The 24,122-nt window shown below is 34.8% G+C and overlaps 1 protein-coding gene across 1 annotated transcript in view; it reads right to left on the reverse strand.

Moving 5' to 3' along the window:
* The window catches only part of LOC135083899 (ABC transporter G family member 23-like), a 56,570-nt gene extending 34,450 nt beyond the window's left edge, over window positions 1-22,120 (reverse strand). The window contains exon 1 of the mRNA XM_063978654.1: window positions 21,883-22,120. The gene's annotated coding sequence lies outside the window, so the exon portion shown is untranslated. The remainder of the gene's footprint in view (window positions 1-21,882) is intronic.
* Between the last annotated feature and the right edge of the window lie 2,002 nt (window positions 22,121-24,122).

Below are 24,122 nucleotides of genomic sequence, written 5' to 3' on the forward strand. Positions count from 1 at the left end.
GGACTATGTCGGTCACTTCGGTTTTTCCTGCACATCTCCTCATTTCATAAGATATTTCAATATTTAGCTAGACATGCCGTTGTTTGTATCAATAAGTTCAGATAATAATTCTGCATCTTGTACAGTCCACAGCACATAAATATTGGTTCCAAAATAGCTCCTGCAACCACTAAATAAGATGCACAACGTTTAGCTTATGCATTCGTTGTAGGGTTTCTGCTCGAGCCTTCTCGAACTCGAGAAAACTCGAGAAATTTGGCTTCATTCGAGACGAGAAAAAAATTACCGGAGCTCGAGAATTCTCGAGTTTCGATTTTGAAGCTTTAATACTCTTGAAAGCCTGTTTTCTTAGACAAAAGTAAGTTTTTAATTATTTAATAGGTTAGCGTTGCTTTTAGACTGGCCTAGTCTTCCTTTTTTAACTGATGAATGATCTCAATCGAAACTAAGTAATCATGTTTACCTACGAGTATGCTATACCTATTTATTATGTATGTTTAACTCTGACTGATTTAAAGACCGAAAAATTTATTAACTGTCTGTTAGGTTAGGTACTCGTGCCTCCTCGTAAAGTTTATTCAAGTCGTTATCCTAAAGAAATTTAAAAAATTATTAAAAAGTGTTTTTTTATTTGTAAAAAAAAAACTATTTATCGTAATTTTGCTATTTGGACTTGTGTCCTTTGGAAAACAAGTGATTCAATTGTAGCTCCAGATTTTTTATTGTTATTTATCCTTAAAGTACACGCGACCGTATGACTTTTGTTCCTTTAGTTAATAACTAAGTTATGATTATTAGTTAATATTAATTATGAAAGAAGATTTCATTTTTTGTTTGTTTCCTTACCAAAATAAGTGGTACTAAATTCTAATATTGATTGTTGTGCATTAAAGTAGGTATATTAGATTAAAAAACCTGTGTTTTTATTAAATTTCAACCGATTTCAACAGTTTTAATTGAAAGACTCGAGACCCGAGAAAACTCGAGACTTTCGCCTCGAGAATTCCCGAAACTCGAGAAAAAAAATAGGTCGAGAAATCAGAAACCCTAATTCGTTGTCTGTACCTACAGTCGGAGTCAAAATAGTTCGTGACACCCAATGTGGCCAAAAGTTGACAACACAAGTTATTCCAATTGTAACAAAGACTTACTGCGAACTTTATGAAACACCTACTGTGCGAATGCGACGCGCTATCCGACACCAGAAGAATCTCACCCAAACACTTGATTCACTATATGGATAGGATCTTTGCGGATGAGGGGGATAAAAGGGGAAGCACAAAAGATCCCAAAGGGTCGACGTGCACTGCGCCCATGCGCGGCCCTAAATAAGATAAGATAAGATATTGCGAACTTTGTGGCTACTTTGGATGTCACGAACTATGACGCTGACTGTACATAAGACCGTTAGTCCGTTACGTCACACAATAACGGGACCCTTTTGGCAAGCACGTCGGCGCGTGCGCACTTAACACAGTTTCATATACCCCATGATAAATGGGACAAGGTTAATGATCTATACATTTGACACCTTGTCTGTAGCTCTATTTTATCCATGTGCACACCATAATCTAAAAATTAGCACCATATGGTTTGCAATGACATAAGCTGAAACGGGGACCTTTTTGCTGCTACAATGCTGTATAACCAATTGTATAACTATTTTTTGGGGACAAATGCTGTTTTCATAGCTAAAATAAAGTATTTATGATGGCGTCTTCTTAGTCGTTTCATTCTTGGAAGAGTGGTCGTGGTCACATTGAGGCGTTCACGCGATTGTAGAGATAGTCCGATGGTGCACTCTATAAATTAAAAGTGTTATACATATAACCAGTTGATCGCTGTCCAGAGGCACTCGAGAAGAGTACCTGCTAGTTCTCTATCTTATTGTGGTTTGATCTTTATCGAAAGATAGTTAAATAGACTGAGATATTATGTCTGCTTGCTGGACCACATCCACTTTCAGCCGGTGATTTTTACGCTTCGTTGCGCTAAGTTGCACATGACTCTTTTTTGATGTTTACATTATGGACTCATCAAACTAAACGCTGAGGATTTCCCGGGTGTTGAATATTTTTATTATTTTTAGATCATCAATAGATTACACCATTGCATTGCGAACTAAAAACAATAACATATGGTTTTCCTCACAAATGACGCGTCCCTACTTTTTACATCGTCACGATCTTGGCAAATGCACAAGCCGTGCAAGCCATTTAAATAAAAAAAAAAAACTTAATGGCGGGAAAGTGTTTTGGGGTATTGAAGTTACCTCTGGCACGGCGCATCCTGCCGCGGATTGCCATTAAAAAAAAAGCAAACGTGTCCTCGCCGAAAACAGGCTAAAGTATTCGGAAGTTGCCATGGCGATCGCCATTTTCCTCACAGTTTTTTACAAATTCTATGTTGGGGGCGCCATTGCATTTTAAATATTTTGCGTTTGAAAGTAAGTAGGTAGTAAACGTGCATGAGGATAGGAAAATTGAAAAAAAAAAAAAGAAAAGAGTGCAGCGTCACTTCGAATTTTCCCAAAAAGTCCGCATAAAGTTTCAGTAAAGTGCCATCTTATCATTTATACAACACGTTTAAGTTATGTAATTTGCTGTTTAATAGTACGAGTAGTAGTTTGTTTCTTTCTTTTCTGAAAACTGTGCTGAATTGAAACTCTTTGTTATCATTAGTACATAGACATAGGTTTATATAATACTTGAATTAATTTTATAATTGAACTAATACTGACTGATTACGAATTGACTTAACTTTAGCACTGGCTATAAGCAAACTGCACGAAGGCATTACAAAAAATACGATGTGACTGTGTATTTTACGTTGTTTTAATACTTAGGTGTGAATTTTAATAATTAAGTTAAAGACGAATGTGTTGTCTGTACCTTGTTCGTGTCAACTTTGACACGTGAACCTAATAAAGGTTTAAAATGTACAGTCGACAGCTCATTTTACGTTACAAAATCGGACCTATTACAACTAATTAAGATGTTATAGAATTTAGCTTGATGTCTGTAAACGGTACATCACGTTTACGAGTAGGTGTTAATAGTGCAAATTAAAAATGACCTCAGAAAAACAACTCCAAAACAATATTGTTTTCAAGTAGGCATTATTTCGTAAATTAGAATCTTCATGTTAAAATCGCCAAAATCAATATTCTAATATGCCTTTGTGGACATAATATTTATTCACGTGACTAGTATTTGTTTTCTCGAAAATTTGTCACGAAAATAACGGTAATTTACATAGCGTGTCTAAGTTTAGTTTTTGTTGTTCAGGTTTTTGAACTTTAATGAACCGAAAAAAGAGTTTACTGAATATTTTATTTATTTATTTTTTATTTATTTACACTTTTGCACATACAACTGTACAGTGGCGGACTTAATGCCAGGTGGCATTATCTGCCAGTCAACCACAGGTCGAGCAGAGAGACTAAGGCGGTGTAATAAATATGACGTTTAATTAATATACTTACATAGCATTAGATAAAATAAATAACATACGAATACATATTAATATAATAGACATACACCTAGATACATAAACATAATATTTTGAGTGTTAATAAATAACCGTTCCTGTAAAAAAGGTTTTCATATTTTCAGGTTTTCAGGTCTTTTTGTCACTTATTGCCCACAGCTAGCTATGAATAACAGTGATAGATATTACTGTCAATATTTTGTGTATTTATTAAATACTAGCTTTCTGCCCGCGGCTTCGCCCGCGTGGAATTTTGTCTGTTACAGAAAAACTTTATCGCGCGCGTCTCTGTTTCAAAAACCGGGATAAAAACTATCCTATGTCCTTTCCCGGGACTCAACTTATCTCTATGCCAAATTTTATCAAAATCGGTTCAGTGGTTTAGGCGTGAAAGTGAGACAGACAGACAGACAGTGTTACTTTCGCATTTATAATATTAAGTGTAGATTTTTTAAGTGTAATTTTGCAAGAAAGCTAAAAATGTGGCATATAAAATCGTTCCTCTCAACGCAATTTTATCCACTTTTAGTAAGGTTTTTACAATGTATTAATAATTTGTCGTGTATTTACATAATTTCGTCCCATAGTGTGTGCGATCGTAAAACACTGCGCACGATTGTCCGCCATGTTGGGAAGTCGCATGCGCATAGGGTTGCCGGACATGTTTGGCTTTTTAGGGACTTGTCCGGCCAAATATTGCCTTGTCCGGCCTGTCCGGCTTTTGTTAGGCTTTTTATTTGGTTGCCGCGCCAGGCAAAAGTCGAGCCACAGAATCATTTGAAGCGCACTGATCAGGATGCTGGATAGTAACCGATGATGATAGTACTCACTCATGAACTGACACTAATTGCACAGCCCCCCCCCCCCCGTCACATGTCCGGCTTTTAGGGTAAAATGTCCGGCCAAATGAAGCACAAAGTCCGGCTTTTGTGATTTTGGACCTGGCAACCCTACATGCGCATCCAATTCCAAGAGATTGCGATATTCCATTGCTTCCTCTGGTGAATTATGGTGGAATTATCAATTATGTAATACAAAACCCATTAACCGTACGTATTTACCATAGACTTATAAAGGATAGATAAGCTATCATAAGCAAAATTCTTACGCCATTTTGGAAAGGATAAAAACTAAAGTTTACATAAAACGTCCTCACTATTGAGCGCGTTAAAAAATGTATGAAAATTTTAGTTCTTGAACTTTTCCGCCAGTGGCGCTGTACAATCCGTCATACATTTAATGTAATTTTTACACATTCCGCCCTCTGCAGTAACCAAACTTAAAACATGCAGCGCTAGATCGCTCACATGAATGTCAAAGTCGCACTAAAGTAAGGTGCACTGATTGCAGTACAGTTCAGTTGAACAGAACGAGTGTCCGGATCGCGAAATCTGGTGCCTAGTAATATCGATGTAAATAATATTTATGTACCGTAAATTAAATCATCTAAATATATTCGATACCTTCAGGTTCAATTGTCGTATAAACCAAAACCCTACTTTTCAGGAGAGCCAAAAAACGTTTTTTTTTTTAATAAAAAAATCGTAACTTTTTTATTTGAGAAGTTATAAAAAAATGTCAAAGAGAAAACATTTTTCAATTTTTGCGATGAAAAAGTCTAAATATTTAAAAAATGGGCATCTTCAGTAGTTTTAAAGTTAGCTTGGAGATACGTCGTTGAAAAAGGCACTCGGTGGTTTATACGACCCATTATATTTGACCTAAAAATAACTCTTTACGTCGTATTTGAATTTTTTGTAAACACGAGACTGAAATTGATGGCTTAAAGACCATTAGATGTATTTTTTTTGGTTTATATACCCATTGATAAAGTGATTTATTCAAATGTATTATTAAAACTATGTATGTAAATAATGTATTGTTTACTATTTCCAGACTTTTGTTGTTTAGAGAATTTGCACAAAGATATTTAACAGTGTAAAAACTATATTTGGTTGAGGTAGAAATAATAAATTTGCTTGCATACGAAAAATAACAATTTTTTTTACAATTTTGCAGGAAAATTATGGCAAAACAAATAATATTTCTAATAATTCTAAACAAAACTAATCACCATAAATTTTGAACAAAAAAATACAATTACAGCAAAACATTAAGACAGCTTTCCTGGTTCTCTGCTGACGCATATTGATTTCGTTTGGTTATGATAAATTTTGCATAAAGAGAAGAGCCCCAGTATGCTCAGGAGAAGGATTTGTAATTTTTTGAGAATTTCTCTAAGGAATTTATATCTTTACAAGAAATCCAAATTTAAATTACAGCTAAAAGTAACTGGCAACAATTAAAAGTTGGAGTACTTGTAAAGTAATTAACTATTACAGAGCATCTCAAAAGGGTATAAATAGCCTTCTTGAGCACACTATGGCTTGTTTTCTTTGTTTAAAAGTCTTGAATTCATCACATTTAGTCGAGATCAATAGGTAGGCTAGATGACAAAATTCCATTATTTGTCCGTCAAACAGATACTAATTAGAAAATAAGAGACTCATATTTTTTTATTTTCTTTCATAATTTAATAATAACAGTGCTACATCGAGTTGAAATGGCGCGATACGTCACGCTTGAGTAGAATTTTTACTCAAAAGTGACGTCACGCGACATTTCAACTCAATATAACACAGTAATTTTTCGATTATGGGAAAAATTAAAAATATGAGTCTAAATTTTCTAATTCTCTGTCTGACGGACTAAATAGAATTTCGATTTCATAACCCAGTCATCATCCCTATTCACGGATGTACTGGACCTGGAAAGCAACCTTATATATCTAGTTATTATCTTTAAAAGTAGAAACAATCAACTTTCTTTAACTTTATAAATAAGAAAAACTTACTGTACATACATACATATGTGATGCAATAAATAAATGAATATGAATATGAAACAGATAATTACCATATTGAACACGTGGACTTACGACGTTGAATCTGGACATAAAACGCCATGTCTTTGGGCGTAAAAACCATTTTCAATTACGAGAGAGTTTTACGTCCTGGCTTAAAAAAATGTATGGTTGATACATCTTAGCAAAAATACCAAAAACAAGCGTTCGGTTTTTACACTGTTTATAAGGTATTTATTTATCTTTTAGGCTATAGTTTTTTGGGGCGTATAAACATTTTTTTAGCGAATTTCAATATTTCGAATATACAGCTCGATAGAGAAAAAAATTCTGATAAAAATAAATAACTCGATTTGGCCAAAATGGTTTATACGACAATTGAACCTGAAGGTGTCGATATGTATAAAACTCAAAGGTGACTGACTGACTGACTGACATAGTGATCTATCAACGCACAGCCCAAAACACTGGACGGATCGGGCTGAAATTTGGCATGCAGGTAGATGTTATGACGTAGGCATCCGCTAAGAAAAGATTTTACGAAACTCCACCCCTAAGGGAGTAAAACGGGATCCACGCGTACGAAGTCGCGGGCGGCCGCTAGTCCTTCATAGTTTTGAGACAAAGTTGTTCTCTAAAGCAAAACTAACCAGCATCTACGGTACTCGTATATTACGAATTATTTAAATAGGAACAGGAATTACATATTTATTTGTTATTACTCCTACAATCTAAAAACTAAATCCGAAGGTCGGCTGTCATATTTCGCGTACTAGCCCTATAATTATTACAATGCGTGTTATTATGTAATTCTAGAAAATTCACAGCCAAATAGCTTAGTAATAGCATACTTCTCGTTAAAATTACCCAAATGACCACAAAATAACATAATAATCATTCTATCCTCACGAAACCACGTCCAATTTAGGAATTGAATATTGGGTCTAGGAGTTCTAACCTTAACAGGGTGTCCCAAAATTACACACATTGATTGACACTGGAGGTAGCTGGGCCTAAGGTGTATCGAACAGGTTTACTATTATGTCAACAACGCCACTCTTGTGGCGGAGTTTTGGGCTGACACTGTGTAGGTTTGTTGTCGATACGATAAGAAGAAGAAGTATTATGTCCATAGAAAAGTTTCATGAGTTTTGAGATTGACCAGTTTTAATTATTAATGTCAATGGAAAAGTTTTATGAGTTTAGAAATTGATCAATTTTAGTTATTTTTAAAATGGACATTCTAGCCAGGCGGACTTAGAACAAGCCCTACCACCAACCAAACCGAACAGAGAAATCTGCCCCCACTGGGAATCGAACCCGGGACCTCTGCGTCTGAAGCAGGTGGTCTTACCACTAGACCACAGAGGCGGTTAATGTTATAGACCTTCTACATTTGTCCTTGTGGGCATCTAATGAGATGCGACATCGAAAGCGACATCGTCTGGGGAGAGCGATGATACGTGCACTGACACCGTGACCCCATTTCTCTATTCGTTTGTCGATTAGTGATGTGACGATACGGACAATTAATACGTACCTATACAGGGTGTTAGGTAAATGGGTATATGAGCCGACACTAGCCCATGTTAACATTGTCATATAAATGGTATGGTGAAGTCAGAAATTTGATATCATCATTTTAATTTTTTTAATTTTCATACAAAATAAATTTTATAAAATGCGATTTGTATGAAAATTAAAATAATTAAAATGAAGATATCAATTTTCTGACTTCACCATACCATTTATATGACCATGTTAACATGGGCTAGTGTCGGCTCATATACCCATTTACCTAACACCCTGTAGATATAGAAAAAAATCATCTATACTAATATTATAAATGCGAAAGTAACTCTGTCTGTCTGTCTCGCTTTGATTCGATTGAATCGATTTTGATGAATGGCATAGAGATAGGTTGAGTCCCGGGAAAGGACATAGGATAGTTTTTATCCCGGTTTTTGAAACAAAATTCAGACAAAATTCAAAGCGGGCGAAGCCGCGGGTGAAAAGCTAGTTTCGTATAAATCTACGTCACCAAGCTTTTAGAGGTAGCAGGAAGGCGCTGGACGCAGGCCGCTGTCAACCGGGTAACATGGAAAGCATTGGGGGAGGCCTATGTTCAGCAGTGGACGTCCTATGGTTGAGATGATGATGATTATGATGAAGCTTTTAAATAATAATTATTAACTTTTTAAAATCTGTTCATACTTATAAAACTCAAGAGTTTGTTTACTTGAACGCGCTAATCTCAGGAACTACTGGTCGGATTTGAAAAATTATTTTTATGCTGGATAGCCCATTTATTGAGGAAGGTTATAAGCTAAATACTACGCTAAGACTAATAAGAGCAGAGCATCAATGAGAATAGTTATTCAAAAGGAGTTTTAGAGCGGGAAAATGATTCAAACTATAAAGTTTCACGTGTACGAAGTCCGCAAATAGTAATAAAATCAAAATCAAAATCAAAAATATTTATTCAGTTTAGACCACAAGTGGCACTTATGAACGTCAATAGAAAATAATAAAAAAAGAAAAGGTAGCCCTTATGGGGCACTTTACATGTCTCCTTATCTCCTATAAATAAGGCTTATTGCATGCTGATATCCGCAAAATTCCATTTCTTACTTTTAAAATTATAAAATCCCACTTTTTAATCTGCTTTTGCTATCTGATAGCAATTTAGCCGTAAATAAATTCGTATATTTATAAGAAACAAAGAACATCACTATGGCCCATGCGCATACCTACTCTCAGAAACCGGTTGGCCGCCGCCGCGGTCAGACGTTACGGGTGTTGCGTGGATTCGTTACAACAGACATTACGACGGAATCGGCTCACTTTGTGACCTTACCGGGTCTTTAACATAGTAACATAGATTTTGGGAATATGCCGTTTCTTGGTAAAGTGGGAAGCGAGAGGATTTATTAGTGACTAGCGGCCGCCCGCGACTTCGTACGCGTGGATCCTGTTTTACCCCCTTAGGGGTGGAATTGCGTAAAATCCTTTCTTAGCGGATGCCTACGTCATAACATCTACCTGCATGCCAAATTCAGCCCGATCCGTCCAGTGGTTTGGGCTGTGCGGTGACAGATCACTATGTCAGTCAGTCAGTCAGTCAGTCAGTCACCTTTGAGTTTTATATTTATAAATGAATTTGAGTAGAGATAAACTCTACAAAAATTTTGTACTAGAACTTCTAGAATTTTTTCTAAAAATATGTAAATCTGTGTAAGTAACTGTTTTTTCAATAAATACTAGTGTACCTACGTCTATCACTGTTAGAGACAAAGTCGACCTACAAAAACACTGTCTAGAGTCTAGACCCAAAGTCAAATAAAGGGAAAAAATCACTATTTGTCCTAAACTCCATACAAAAGACACCTTGATATTATTATAGTTACGGTTCAAGTAAGTTGGTGAACTCTGCCTTAAATTGGCATAAGTTTTATTCAAAATAGTAACATACCCTAAAAATAATGTCAACCAAATCGTTAGTCCAAATATAACCGGTGTTTTCCGAAACTTTAACCGGTTTCAATCCTTGCTCGGATATTTTGCGTTCTCAATACAAATGTACCGTATTGTACTCTACTAGCCAGTTAAAAATAGCATCAAATTAACCTCCATCCATATCGGATATTTTGGACAGAAATTCTTTTGTTGGTTTGATTCAAAATCAAAAATATTTATTCAGTTTAGACTACAAGTGGCACTTATGAACGTCAAATATAGCAAACAATAAAAAGAAAAGGTAGCCCTTATGGGGCACTTTACATGTCTCCTTATCTTTTGGGCCCTACCAGCGCTTCGAGACAATTCCCAGTGGGGTCTAAAATTTGTTTGGTATTTAGGCTTATCTTAAGTCTGCCTGACTAGCAACCACCCTTACCTAAGTCTGTCGTCAAAATGACTATGTTAAAAAATTTTTAGTTTCGGCAGATTATGGTAAGATATTACTTAGATATCGGTATCCATCTTTTGTACCACATTTAAAGCAAATAAATGGTAATACTGATTCCGATAGTACAATTTCAACTTCGCAGCTTCCGCCTGATCAACAATTTTCATCAGATGAAATGCATGATGCAAGCCAAGAGCTTTCCTGTACGCTTATAAAGTAGGCGCACACCGTTGATTTTTCGTCGGCCGATAGTTTAGTCGGGCAGTTGATCAGTATGGGCATGTATGGGAGTGCGCACACTACGCCGATTCGATTTGGGCGATTTTTCATACAAATTAAAATCGGGCACAACTATCGGCCAACTAAAAATCAACGGTGTGCGCCTACCCTTAAAATCGGGCAAAACTATCGGCCAACTAAAAATCAACGGTGTGCGCCTACTCTTATAAATAAAACTTTTAGTTGACTTTCGAAATATGAAATCTCAATAAAAAAAAGTATGACGTGTAAAATCCCGTTAGGCCTGTTTCCACCAAAGCAGGGAGGAGAGGTTTCCGAACCGAATCTGATTGCTTAATCACACACATCTCTTCTAATCTTTCATTATCATCATCATCATTTCAGCCATGGGACGTCCACTGCTGAACATAGGCCTCCCCTAATGCTTTCCATGTTGATCGATTGGTAGCGGCCTGCGTCCAGCGCTTCCCTGCTACCTTTACGATGTCGTCGGTCCACCTTGTAGGTGGACGTCCCACGCTGCGTTTTCCGGTACGCGGCCTCCATTCCAGAACCTTGCTGTCCCATCGGCCGTCAGTTCTGCGTACTATGTGCCCTGCCCATTGCCACTTCAGCTTGCTAATCCGTCGGGCTATGTCAGCGACTTTAGTTTGCTTTGGTGGAAACTGGACCTTATTGTCAACTACAAAGAATACTCCAGGACAATACATAATGATGCCAGCACAACGATAGTCCGAGAGATGCAAGAAAATGATACCATGTTACGTGGTTCCTGCTTCCGCGCTTTAGTTCCGTGCATATACCTAATCACCAGTTCCTTGATTAGTGTTGGATGAACAGATTACCGGACAGGGCTGGTGGTTAGGTAATGAAGAATCCATGGTTTTAGGCCTATTTTTGACTGTTAGAAGCAAATTTAGGTGGATATTTCTACGTGACTACGAAAGTGACTCAACTGCGTGTGACGAATTCATGGATAAGTCACTAAATGTTGAGTAGGTATTTTGGGAGAAATTTCAATTGAAAAGATATGGTAGGTAATTGGGAAGGATATTGCAATATCATCATCATTCCAGCCATACGACGTCCACTGTCGAAGGTAGGCCTCCTCTAATGATTTTCAGTATCGGCCTGCATTGAACGTCTTGCTGAGGTCATCTATCCAACCAAAACAACAGCAGTTCTTTTCAACTTTCAACAAAAGAACTGAAGAAGAAAAAATTACCTACTGAGGAATTTCACATTTTACCTGGGCACCCAATGACGCCAAGCTAACTATAATTATGGCATGATAATAACTAAACTCTGGCTGGAAACAAACGAGCTAAAAAAACTCCTAGAAGAAGCATACGTTATTCAGCATACCTAGCTCCTTTGCTAAAATTCCAATGACAAATTCTAATACTTAATTAGCAATATTTACAGCGCATCACGGCGCAGCTAAGGTCAAACAGCCGAGACATTTCTTCACGGGTGAACCACCGGCCAAGGGCGATTACAATAGTGCGCGTGATCCGAATCCACACGAAGGTTAATTTCACTGCGTGAGTGTATCGATAATGGGGTGGCGGTAGAATTTGTTCTATGACCTAGATGGGGATTGCGAAGAGTTTAGATCAATGTCATTTTGGGCTTTAGGGATCAGCCTTTTCGTGACATGATTGCGAGAGCAAAAGTGCCGAAAACAGATGCACCGATTAGTTAATTTCGGGTCTATTAAAAAAACCCGTCGTTTCTTTCACTTATAAAACATAATTATTGGTTTAATTGATCAATATAACTCACATGGTATACAGGGTGGAATTTTGTAATGCGACCTGGAGGGAAAGTACTCTTAATACCGTAGAACATTTTTACTCAAAGAAAACTTCCTTTATTTTTTATTATTATTACAAGCTTTATATTGACTTCACTTGTTAGTATGTGTGGGACAAATCTTGCAACTGAATTTAAGACCAGTTCTCCTCAACCGATTGAGCTGAAATTTGGTATACTTATGTAAGTACGATGACAATGCAATATTATGGTACCATTGAGCGGGTCTGATGATGGAGTCGGGAGGTGGCCATAGGAACTCCTAAACAAAACGGCGGAAACTCATCGAGTTTGGGTTCGTTGGATTTGTCTTTTCGAGCACTTTAGTGTTAGATAATGTCCAGGGTCCTGAGATTAAGATATAACTAAAAAGTGTAAAATAAAATTATAATAAAAATAAACTTTTTTAAAAACAAGCTTTTATTCTGAATTTCAAAAGCTTGTAGCGCAAACAGAGAAAAAGAGGAATAAATTCCATGCGCGATACAAGCTTTCGAAATTCAGAATAAAAGCTTGTTTTTAAAAAAGTTTATTTTTATTATAATTTTTTCCTGTATTAAATTACTATGTAAATAGCAATACTTAAATACATGTGTTTGTTTGTGTCCAACAATCAATATGAATACAAACTTAAACTATCCCGGTCTATTCATTCACGTAGCAATGTGAAAAGTAAACTTGAAAGGATACGTAAAATACCCATATTGTATGTAATTTTCCGTAATTTGTACTGTCTATGTAACATTAATTAACAAACGATTGCGGTCAACTTTGTGTATAAATATTGAGCGTTTCACAATTACAAAAAAATGTGACAATAATGATTTATTAATAGTTAAATACATTAACACCTGCATTCGTAAAGATTCTTCCAAAGTGCAGTCTATACAGGGTGACCCATTGACGGGTGATCAAACAAAAAAGATTGATTCTACTGTACAAATCTTACTAATATTGTAAAGCTGAAGAGTTTGCTTGCTTGAACGCGCTAATCCCAGGAACTACTGGTCCGATTTGAAAAAATATTTATGTGTTGGATAGCCTTTAGGCTACGTAACATCACCCTACAGCCAATAGGGGTGGAGTAGTAAAGAAAAATGTTGCAAAAACGGGAAATATTAAAACTATTTCCACGCGTACGAAGTCGCGGGCACAGCTAGTACTCTAATAACAATACAGAATAATTTTAATTCTTTAAACTATCATTCAACATTCTTGTTAATGCATACCGCTCACAACAGTCGCTTCTAAAAAAGGACCCGTGTATGTATCTATGGCGGATGTAGACTTAGGATTCCCGCCACGACCTGAATAGTGTTGCCAACTCTTTGGTACAGTAAATAAAAAACGAAGGAAAAAATGTGTCAAGTTCTGTAAATTAAAAAAAATAATGAGTTGATTTTGACAAAATAATCAATTTAATTTTAAATGTCTTACTATTTTAATTGAAAATACAGTTAAATAAGTTGGTATCTTCAACAGTATTTTTTTGAACATTCGTCGTTCATATTGCAATTTGTTCTATGTCAAAAATGACAAGTTTACAGGAGAGTAAAAAAACAGCGGACATACAGAAAAAAAATCTTTTAAGACACCAAAATGTTTTTTAACTAATGTTTCCTAAGCAGTTTGTTCTTTTTAATATAAATGTGAAAGTCTCCATAAATAATTTATATTTTGTCAGAATTTTTTGACATTGAACAAATTGCAATATGAACGACGCAATGTCATTTAGTTTTAATGGTGTAAATAAAAAGCTTTTCAGGTGTAGTAGAGTACTTATTATTATTATGTGGTAGTAGGTACAGAACAAACTCAATTTATTGGACTTAGCCGTTTGTAGGTAAAATTTCAAAAATATATTTGATTTTTCTTCACGATCTAAATAATTATGAACTTTGTGTCTATTGTACCTACAATACCTATATCTATTTTTTTTGGGGACGTTAAGGTTTCCACCAATACGGAGCGAAGCGGAGAAATGTCGATCCGTCAAATTTTTCTATAGAATTTGACAGCGGCGGCGTGGCGCGTAGCGGAGAGAAGTGGAAATAATGAAATCTGATTGGTTATTCAAAACTCTTCTCCGACCATCATCCGACGACTTCTGGCGACCTGTGTCACAGGTTTCTTTGAAACCTACTTCAGGCACCAGTCTCTCACAAGTGATAGGAATTAAGCTAAGACTACTATTATAAGACCTTGTATTTAAGTACGCATGTTTCCTACTTTGTGAAGAGAGAAATAAACAATTTATTTAAATGCATTTAAATGCATAATCTTCTCCGCTCCATCTTGGATTAGGCCTAGCTTTAAATCTTTAGCTTTTTTAAAATGAATTTAGTACCTAGTATCTATACCTACTAATATTATAAATGCGAAAGTCACTCTGTTTGTTTGTCTGTTTGTCTGTCTCGCTTTCATGCCTAAACCACTGAACCGATTTTGATGAAAGGCATAGATATAGTTGAGTCCCGGAAAAGGACATAGGATAGTTTTTATTTAGGTTTTTTAAATAGGGACGCCGCAACAAAGTTTTTCTGTAACAGACAAAATTCCACGCGGGCGAAGCCGCGGGGGCGGAAAGCTAGTGTTAAAAGAATAGTTGGCAACACTGCATCGCCCACAGTTTCGCAAAGATATCAACAGTAGTATTATGTACGTCACGTACTAGTAGCTGTGCAAGATTAGATTTACTATGTACTTGAGATACATACGTGTATGATTTTTAAAAGCTCTAGGTGTTTAGGAAGTCTAAGACGATGGCACTTCAAGCTAACGGCATCTTAAGTTAGTTGCGATAAAGGCTATTTTACGACAGCAATGTTTTGCTTGGAATATGCTTGGAATTTTTTGAATTTTAATTTGTTTTTTTTTTAAGTGGCCGCCAAAATTCCCGACGTTATGTCTGGCCTACAGATTTTTTGAATTGAAATTATTTATTGCTCCAAGTTGGTAAGGTTTTGGATGTTAAAAAGTGCTATATTGCTATTAATATTCTTAACTTTTTTCTTTTTGAAAAAAATAATAAAAATAAATTATATTAAATAGCTACTCATACTTGAAGAATGTACTGGCTGAATAGATAACGTGGGAAAATAATTTTCCAGACCTACATTATTTTCCGATTGGTCGAGAGATCACTCATTCATAAACATATAAATGCATGGCTCTAGTAAGGGTCAAGCTTATTAATAGATATCAAATACGTCTGAGGTTTTAAGTTACTTAAAAGATGAGCTATTGTACAATGGAAATAAAATACTACACCATCAGTTAACATAAAATATTATACGTATAGAAAAAAATCTAAAAACATTGTTTTCCATTGGTTTTAAGCAAGACTAAGTAGAGCTAGGTAATTTTTTCCAAGTGATGTAAAAAATAATTACTATTCAGAGTTTTATTAATGTAATTAATGTAAGACGTTATTGGTAATTAAAATGCACATCATAGAACAACATCAATATGGCGTGTTAATTAATTTTTATTCTAAGCATGAGCTATAAACTTATTTATTGGTTAGTTAGAGCGTTGTTAATGGTAGATTAATTAATTATTAACTCTAAGATCACCCTAGATTGGTATTTAATACGTGACAGGAAATCTAGATTTTATGTTCGTTTAATCATCATACAGAATTAACAATACCTATTGATGCAAGAAATGCGGTGGCCTGTTAATTTAAAAGTAAATAAATATGTTTTTCTGAATGTAGGTTTACACAATGAGTGTGTTTGCAAAATAAAGTTAGTCATGCTAAAGCTTATTGACCTTCCAAAGTAAATTACCGGAAAATTTTCGCTTTTGGAAGAAAAATTCCAGGAAAAATTTCCATACACTTCCCGGAATCTTTACCTTTATTTTTATTATGTTACTTATTTTTTAATGGAACTTTCAAGAAGAAGTCTAATGACGTTATTTTGATAATAGCATCCTATATGATATCATTCATAATGGGTATTAATTAATAATGACAACAATTAATGAAGTGTGACGCAAAACGGAACAAATCAATGTTTTAAGTAATTTGGAAAAGTTGATTGTAAATAAATGTAAATACGTTAATACATTCAAAATTGCCTTTCTCATTAAGAACATTATTTTTCTACGATTTTAATCGTAGCTAATCTATTGAGGTTTTTTTTTAAAAATACTACTCTACTAATGATTTGATTTCAAAAAATATTTTTGTGTTAGCTCGTCCAATTATCAACGAAGGCTTTAGGCTATAATATAACATCTGTCACCCTACAGCCAATAGGGATGGAGCAGTAAAGAAAAATGTTGCAAAAACGGGAAATATTAATCAAACTGTTTTCACGCGTACGAAGTCGCGGGCACGGTAATTAACAAATTACATAAGTATATGTGAAAGGGTTAAAGTAAACAAACATAATATAAATAGGTACACAATACTCCTTATATGGTACTCGTATCGTATAATTAGTTAAAGCTATAAAATCATATAGCCTTATTTAGGTACTATAAAGTTATTATTCTAAGTTCCATTCCATAAATTAGTCATAAAATATGTTTAAGTACAATTTTTAAATGCATATTGTTAGAATAACGCCCGTATTCACAAACAAAACTATGAGGTCTCACAGTACAGTATACGCACAGGGCGATACATGAACTAATCACAGAGCTCTATTCAACGCTGTGCATTCGATTTGCTGCTTCACATAAGCAAGCATCGTTTGTGAATACCGAAATCGCACCTGATTTTTCAACCGACTTCAAAAAAGGAGGAGGTTCTCAATTCGACCCGTATGTTTTTTTTTTTTCTATGTTTGTTACGCGATAACTCCGCCAATTATGAACTGATTTGAACAAATATTTTTTCGGCGTATAGGTAATACCTCAAGGGTGGTCCCATTTAAATTTAATAATAAAAAAAACAACCCCCAAGGGTGGAAAATTGGGGATGAACTTTTTTATACGCAATATCTCCGCCGATTATAAATCAATTTGAATAGGTATTATCAAAAGGGTGATTTCATGCGAATTTGAAGAAAATATTTCACCCACAAGGGTGGAAAATTGGGGATGAACTTTTTTATACGCAATATTTTTAATTTTTAGTTTTTTTTTTGTGTTCACGCATTTGAAGTCGGTTTTATTTTTTTTAATTTGTCTAGCAACTGCCAGTTATCTTCTTTTGGTTCTGACATGACTGATCTAGGCAAAGTATGAAGACTTGAAGACACGTTCAATTTGTAAGACCAATTCATCTCATCATCATCAGGTGATTTAGTCTCTCCTGGCCTTTTTGTAAGTAAGTATAGTTAGTTATCTATACTTATAATAAATCTGTAGAGAGGTCAATTCTGTACATGAAAAATATTTTCAAAATAACTATCAGGGGGTGATTAGTGATCGATACTGATGCCAAAAATGCAATCAGTAAAATTTTTGTCTGTCTGTCTGTTTGTCTGTATGTTCCTTATAGAAACAAAAACTACTCGACGGATTTTAACGAAACTTGGTACAATTATTCTTCATACTCCTGGGCAGGTTATAGTATACTTAGGAATTTCCACGGGAACGGGAATTAGCGGGAAAATTCTTTTGTATGAAAAATCTAAACCGCTTAAGTTAGACGCTTGAAATTTGGCATGCAGGTACCTTAGTAAACTTAAAGTTTAGTTACTACAGAATATTGCAAAATTCTCACGGGAACGGGAGTTAGCGGGAAAAAACATTTTTATGAAAAATCTAAACCGCTTAAGTTAGACGCTTGAAATTTGGCATGCAGGTACCTTAGTAAAGTTAAAGCAGGATATTGCAAAATTTCCACGGGAACGGGAGTTAGCGGGAAAAAACATTTGTATGAAAAAATCTAAACCGCGTAAGATAGATGAAGGGGGTAAAACGGGATCCACGCGTACGAAGTCGCGGGCGGCCGCTAGTATACAAATAAAGAAATTTTGACTTTGACCTGCAAAAGGGCGGATAGAGGGTTTGCCCTACATTCCCCACCGTGGCCAGATGGGTTGAACTTGACCAGAGGTGGAATTGTGTAAAGCAATCGTAATCATTTGACAGTTCATAACGTACGATAAAGTCAGCTAAACAAAGCGTTTGACAGAATCATCGTACGTTGTGAACTGTCAAATGATAACGATTGCTTTACACAATTCCACCTCTGTTTAATATTTAGTTTAGATTTTTGTCAATATTGCAGAAAAACTTGAATTATAAACGTTGTAAGTACTATAATACTGATAACGTATTTGAATTAGGTACGATTTTAGCGGACAGTGAAAGGGTTCGCAACACATTGTCTCAGAGAAACCTGAACTTCGGCCGGCGTTTTGCAGGAAAAGACAAATGTTATGACTTGATTGAACTTGATATTATTTCACAAGCCACAATAGTGAGTGTAAGATTGCAGAAGTTTATTAACAGATGGAGAACAATGGACAATGCACCAGGAACTGATGTCATCGGACGTGTCAAAGATCGGCCATTTTTGCTTTTCCAGCAATGGCCGATCCTGAAGGTTCTTGATTATTGAATTTATACAGGGTGTTAGGTAAATGGGTATATGAGCCGACACTAGCCCATGTTAACATATGCATACTCGTATAAATGGTATGGTGAAGTCAGAAATTTTATATTATCATTGAAATATACTCATATACCAATTTACCTAACACCCTGTATTAATAAAATCAATCATAGCATATGACTAAGATTGGATCGAGATTAATTTGAGAGTTGTTTTTCAATTACAGACTCAAGAATGATTACTTTAAGTAATGATTAAAGTTGTACTTTCAACGATTTTTTTCTGTAATGTGTGTTACTTGTATCGTTGTGAAACTCTTACTTATGGGTTAACATTTAATAAGGTATAAGGTGCATCATACTTATTTTTTCCAGTCAGTGCTCTACATAATATAGTTACTTATCTACTGAAGTAGAGACTTTTTGAAGACCTAAGCTCACCTTTCTTAAATGGTCAATAAGTAAGAGTTGAATGATATACCCTTGTACTTATAAAGATTAAAACAATAATTTAGCTTAATGTAAATGCCATTTCTTAGCACTGGTAACATTTCCTGATCAATTATTTCCTTTTTGTTATCTCCAGTTTAAAATGTTGACTTTTAACCTCGCGTCTTATTTCGAGAGTCACTAAATGCCACTTCCTAAAAACAATGGTCGCTCTAAAAATAAATACTCATAAAAATTATTAATAAGTTTAAAAAAAATCAGTTTCTTCTGACTTTACTGATTTATATCACGAATGTATTATTTTATTAAAAGTTATTCTTTGAGGCTCAATTCGATATCACTTTTATTGTAATTAATTTGATCAAGTATCAATGAAGAAAAATTTGGCACTTGATTGATACTCTACTAGATTTTTAGTCAGTTTACTGACAAGTAATTAAAATAATCACGCACAAGACAAGTGAGATTAATCATAATATTTTATAAGTAATGCTTCAGCCACACCAACGCGTGCAGATCGCCGTCGCTCGCGGCGCGATCACGGGGCGATCATAGGGAAATGACAGGTCGCGTGAACTGTCATGGATCGCGCGACCTGTCATTGGCCTTTGATCGCGCCGGCGATGCCGATGGCGATCTGCACGCGTTGGTGTGGTTGAAGCTTTAGTTTAGGCAGACTTCCCACAATTGGTGTACGTTTAAAAACGAAAGTTTCTATGAAAATGTAGAGTCATTTTGTGAAATCGTTTTCGGTAAAAGTATCAGATATTACAGAGTATTATGACTCACGCAACAGAGTCATTAAAGTTTTTATTATATTACTTAGTAAATCACTACTTTCTCGTATGTCTATTCAAGTGGAGTACTAGAGACGAGTAATTTTAAAATTTGATAGGGATAGAGCAATCCCTTTATGTTGATAGAGCAATATTGGACGTTGTTTGAAAGATGTAAACAGTATTTAATTAACAAGTAATTCTTTGCCCTTAAAATATGCTTATAAATGTTAACTCATAAACTGAAACGGCATTCAGAAGACGTTCTATAAATCTAATCTTTTCTTTACACCCTATATTCATTTTGAGTGTTTTAAATGTAGAAAATAATCATGAATTAATAATTAGGTAATTCAATTGACAATTATGCCCACATTTGTCACGCAATTATTTTTAATGAATCCGATTGAAAAAGTTCGTAACTTTGAAAAAAATCTGTAATTTATAAAAATGACAATTAATGACCTAATTAGTGTTATTACATTAATTAAATCAGATTAAATTAATAAAATTAAAGTTATAAATAATTTATTTGCTTTTTTTTGTTTTGAGTAGGTACTGATTCTGATTTTTTTTATCGCCAGGTCTTGTAGTACCCGAACCTGACTACGTCTGGAATCAAAACGCAAACTACGCTACCTTTATGTTATTATGGCAGTTTTCATTGCATTTTCGTCTACATAAAGATAACAAAAAAGCATTTAACACGTTTACGTACCTACGATACGATTTTAAGGGTCATTCGTAATTTAAGTAAAAATTTAACAGTTAATGTAATGAAAGTTTTTTATTTCAACTCAAAAATAACACGTATTAAGGCAATAATAACCTAGTTACGTGGTATTTGTTCAAAAAATATATTTTGCTATAAAGTGTGTAAAAACAGTCAAATACATTTCGTAAGGTCCGTTATGACAGCCGCGGACAAGCATTGTAATATTTTTACATAATTTTTGACACCGTTACACAGATATTGAGATTTTGTACACAAATTAAGTTAATAAAAACATTTAGGCATCTTATTTGTTTTTTTTTTTTAAAATAGTGTTATTTGTGCAGGATGACTTTGAAGTTAAACTTTTTTAATAATTTAGTTTGTGACATGTAGAGACGTAAAAAAAATTCGTTTATCTGTTATTATTCTGACAAAGATCAACTAATCCATCCAGTGTCAATCAAAATCTAAATTTGTTTGTTTAGACTAATTAAATTAGTACTTACAAATCGTCAAATGATCTTAAGGAGCCTATACATGTCCCATTATTTTTATGCCCTACCAGCGCTTTGAGACAAACATTTGGCAAGTGCTGAGAAGAAGCGCCGCAACAAACTCAGTCACCACTGTCTGCCGGTTTAAAAATATAAAAAAGTAGGAAGTTACAATATATTCAGAAGCAAGTTGCTTAATGTAGAGTCAATTTACATTATTTTCTATTTCTTCTAGTTACTCTTACTCACTTAATAGAAAATTTACTAATACTGTTTGAAATTCAATTAAAAAACAATAACATTTAGATTCACAATCAATAAAAGGTGTTTAAACGGCGTACACTGATAAACAATCACGTTTTGTGAAACGAAAAAGCTGTTACAGCAAATAAAAGTAATATCAGGTTACAGTACAATGACTCAGAAACCTACTTAAAAATTTCGCCATGTAGGTACTACGTAAGTAAATACATATAGAAATTAGAACGTTAAGTTGCCTTATGACTTAAAAGTAATTATAAAAATAAAATAATTTGATTAAAAATAAATATAATAAAGCCCATGACATTGGCCCCTTAAATAACTTAAAAAAACTAGAACACGCGACAAACACTCACCGAAATTAAAAACGTTTCACCTCCTTTTACTTTTTGCAGCTATCGGTCACTGGCACAAAATAAAAAGCAGGTCCATTAACAAATTTAAAAAACTTTTCACTGAACAAACTTTTTCAAATTTTGAAAAAAGGTCCTAAACTTCAAAAAAGGGCGCGCGTTTTGAAAGACGTTCGAAAGTAGAATGCGTTTTAGAACGTCAAGTTCGCGCCGCGGTCAAATCTCTACTGAAGCGATTGGCCGTTTGATCGCTCTCTCTTGTGGTGGCGAAGAGCTAAGAACCTTGAGAACGGGCAAATGAGCTTTTATTTAGATTGCTACAGGTATTATGCTTTAACTGTTCATCAAACAATGGCTTGGCAATCATTGGCAGCATCTTAGATCAACAAGTGCTTGCGTGCAAACAATTATCGCGGAAAATGTTATATTTGCTTAATGAATTACCTTTTGCGGTGTGTTTTGCAATTACGACTAATAATAACCATTACATATTGCATCTGTAGTTGCAACTTGAATTTAAAGATAATACTTAACAAACAAGACTTAAAAAAAGACGACATGAATAAATTATTCGTAAAAACTTCTAGCGCATTCGAAATTGGTTTTCCTTTAGCTGTAACGGCCTAGGCTGTGTTTCATACAAATGTCATATTATTTTTATTCAGTTACATATTCACAATTAATTTGTATGGATTACCATCATGGCGCCGAAAACGTTCTTCATTTCCAAGTTTTCCAACAAACATGGACGTTGACTTTTCGAATTTATGTTTACAAAAGTGTATAATTTATCGTTCTTAAGTTAACATTTTAGACAATCTTAGGAGTCAATTCATTACAAAAGTTCGACGATCGACGGGGATGGAACAGCGACTCTCGTGTAGGCAGTTCGACACCGACACTGATGGGCTATTAACGCCTGATTAATTATGAATTTATTAATTTATTTTTATTATAGAAACAAACAGCCTTATTTTAATACATGTAACTCAAAACTAAATGAATACATTGGCCTTAAAGTTTTTCTGGCTTGCACTAATGGTGGTAGGATTTTTCTGTGCCTCTACCTTTTTAAATCTTATTTATCATGTTCATTGACAAAGGTGACTGAGTTTCTTCCGCCACTTCTTCTCAGCACCAACCCGTATGTTGTCCCAAAGTGGTGGTAGGGCAAGCTATATTTGGGACGTGTATAAGTGCCCTGGAAAGGGCCTATGTACTGAAATACTGAATTACCTAGGCCTATTTCATTTAATTTCATTGAGTCATATCTATTAGAATGCTCAGTCTATGCCGTATGGCAGTGACGTCACGAATGAGACCCCTTTCTCTAGTACAGTTTTGGAACGCGACCGCCCCGCCATAACATCCATTGTTTATTATTCGATAATACACGATGATAATTCGTCTGGCTGTATAATTTGAACGCAGGTTGATTTAGGCATTATGACTTGATGCCTTTGCTAGGTGCCTTGAAGAAAAATGATTTGGCGGGAAAACTTTTTTGAGACCAAGATAATTTAAGTTCTGTGGTCAAGATAAGATCTCAAGGCACAGCTAAAAACATATTATATCCCTAAAACCCAGTTAGTTTTATTTAATTTTATTTAAGTAAGTATTTATAATTATGTAGATTAAATAAAAAAGTGACGTCATAATTGTCTTTGCTATCTAAGGCTGGGTTGCAACATCTTATTTTAACTTTGACAAACCTCAAAATCTGTCAAACTCCATACAAAAACACCGGTTATCGTTATAGTTATTGTTAAAGTTAAATGGTGCAACTCAGCCTAAATGTGTAGGAGAGCCGCGTTTTGGCAACTTTTAAAAAAGTAAGTCAATTGACTAGTGTGTCTATAGGTACATATTATACGAGAGTCACAACCTCTGCACATTCTAGATAAACTTAAACTTACTTAATTTACTAGTAATTATGTATTATGAATTTCATTTGGATTTTAAATTATACCCTTGAACTATTATTTACAGTAGGCTTAGTACCTAATGTCAAGTTTAATAAGTTGTTACTTTAGACAGTGATAGATTGACATGTCAATGATTTTTAGAATTGAACAAACAAAAGAAATAATAGGTAATATTTATTGAATAAATAGGGTGAAAACCCAAAATTTGAAAGAAACTTAGTTATAAAGCAAAAACAAAGGTCTAAACTGGAGATACGAGTATATGGGTCATTCCACAAAAATATGTCAACTCTTAGTCAGCGCCACATTTCACATGGA

The sequence above is a fragment of the Ostrinia nubilalis genome, chromosome 24, assembly GCF_963855985.1.
Source record: "Ostrinia nubilalis chromosome 24, ilOstNubi1.1, whole genome shotgun sequence".
NCBI classification, from domain to species: Eukaryota; Metazoa; Arthropoda; class Insecta; order Lepidoptera; family Crambidae; genus Ostrinia; species Ostrinia nubilalis.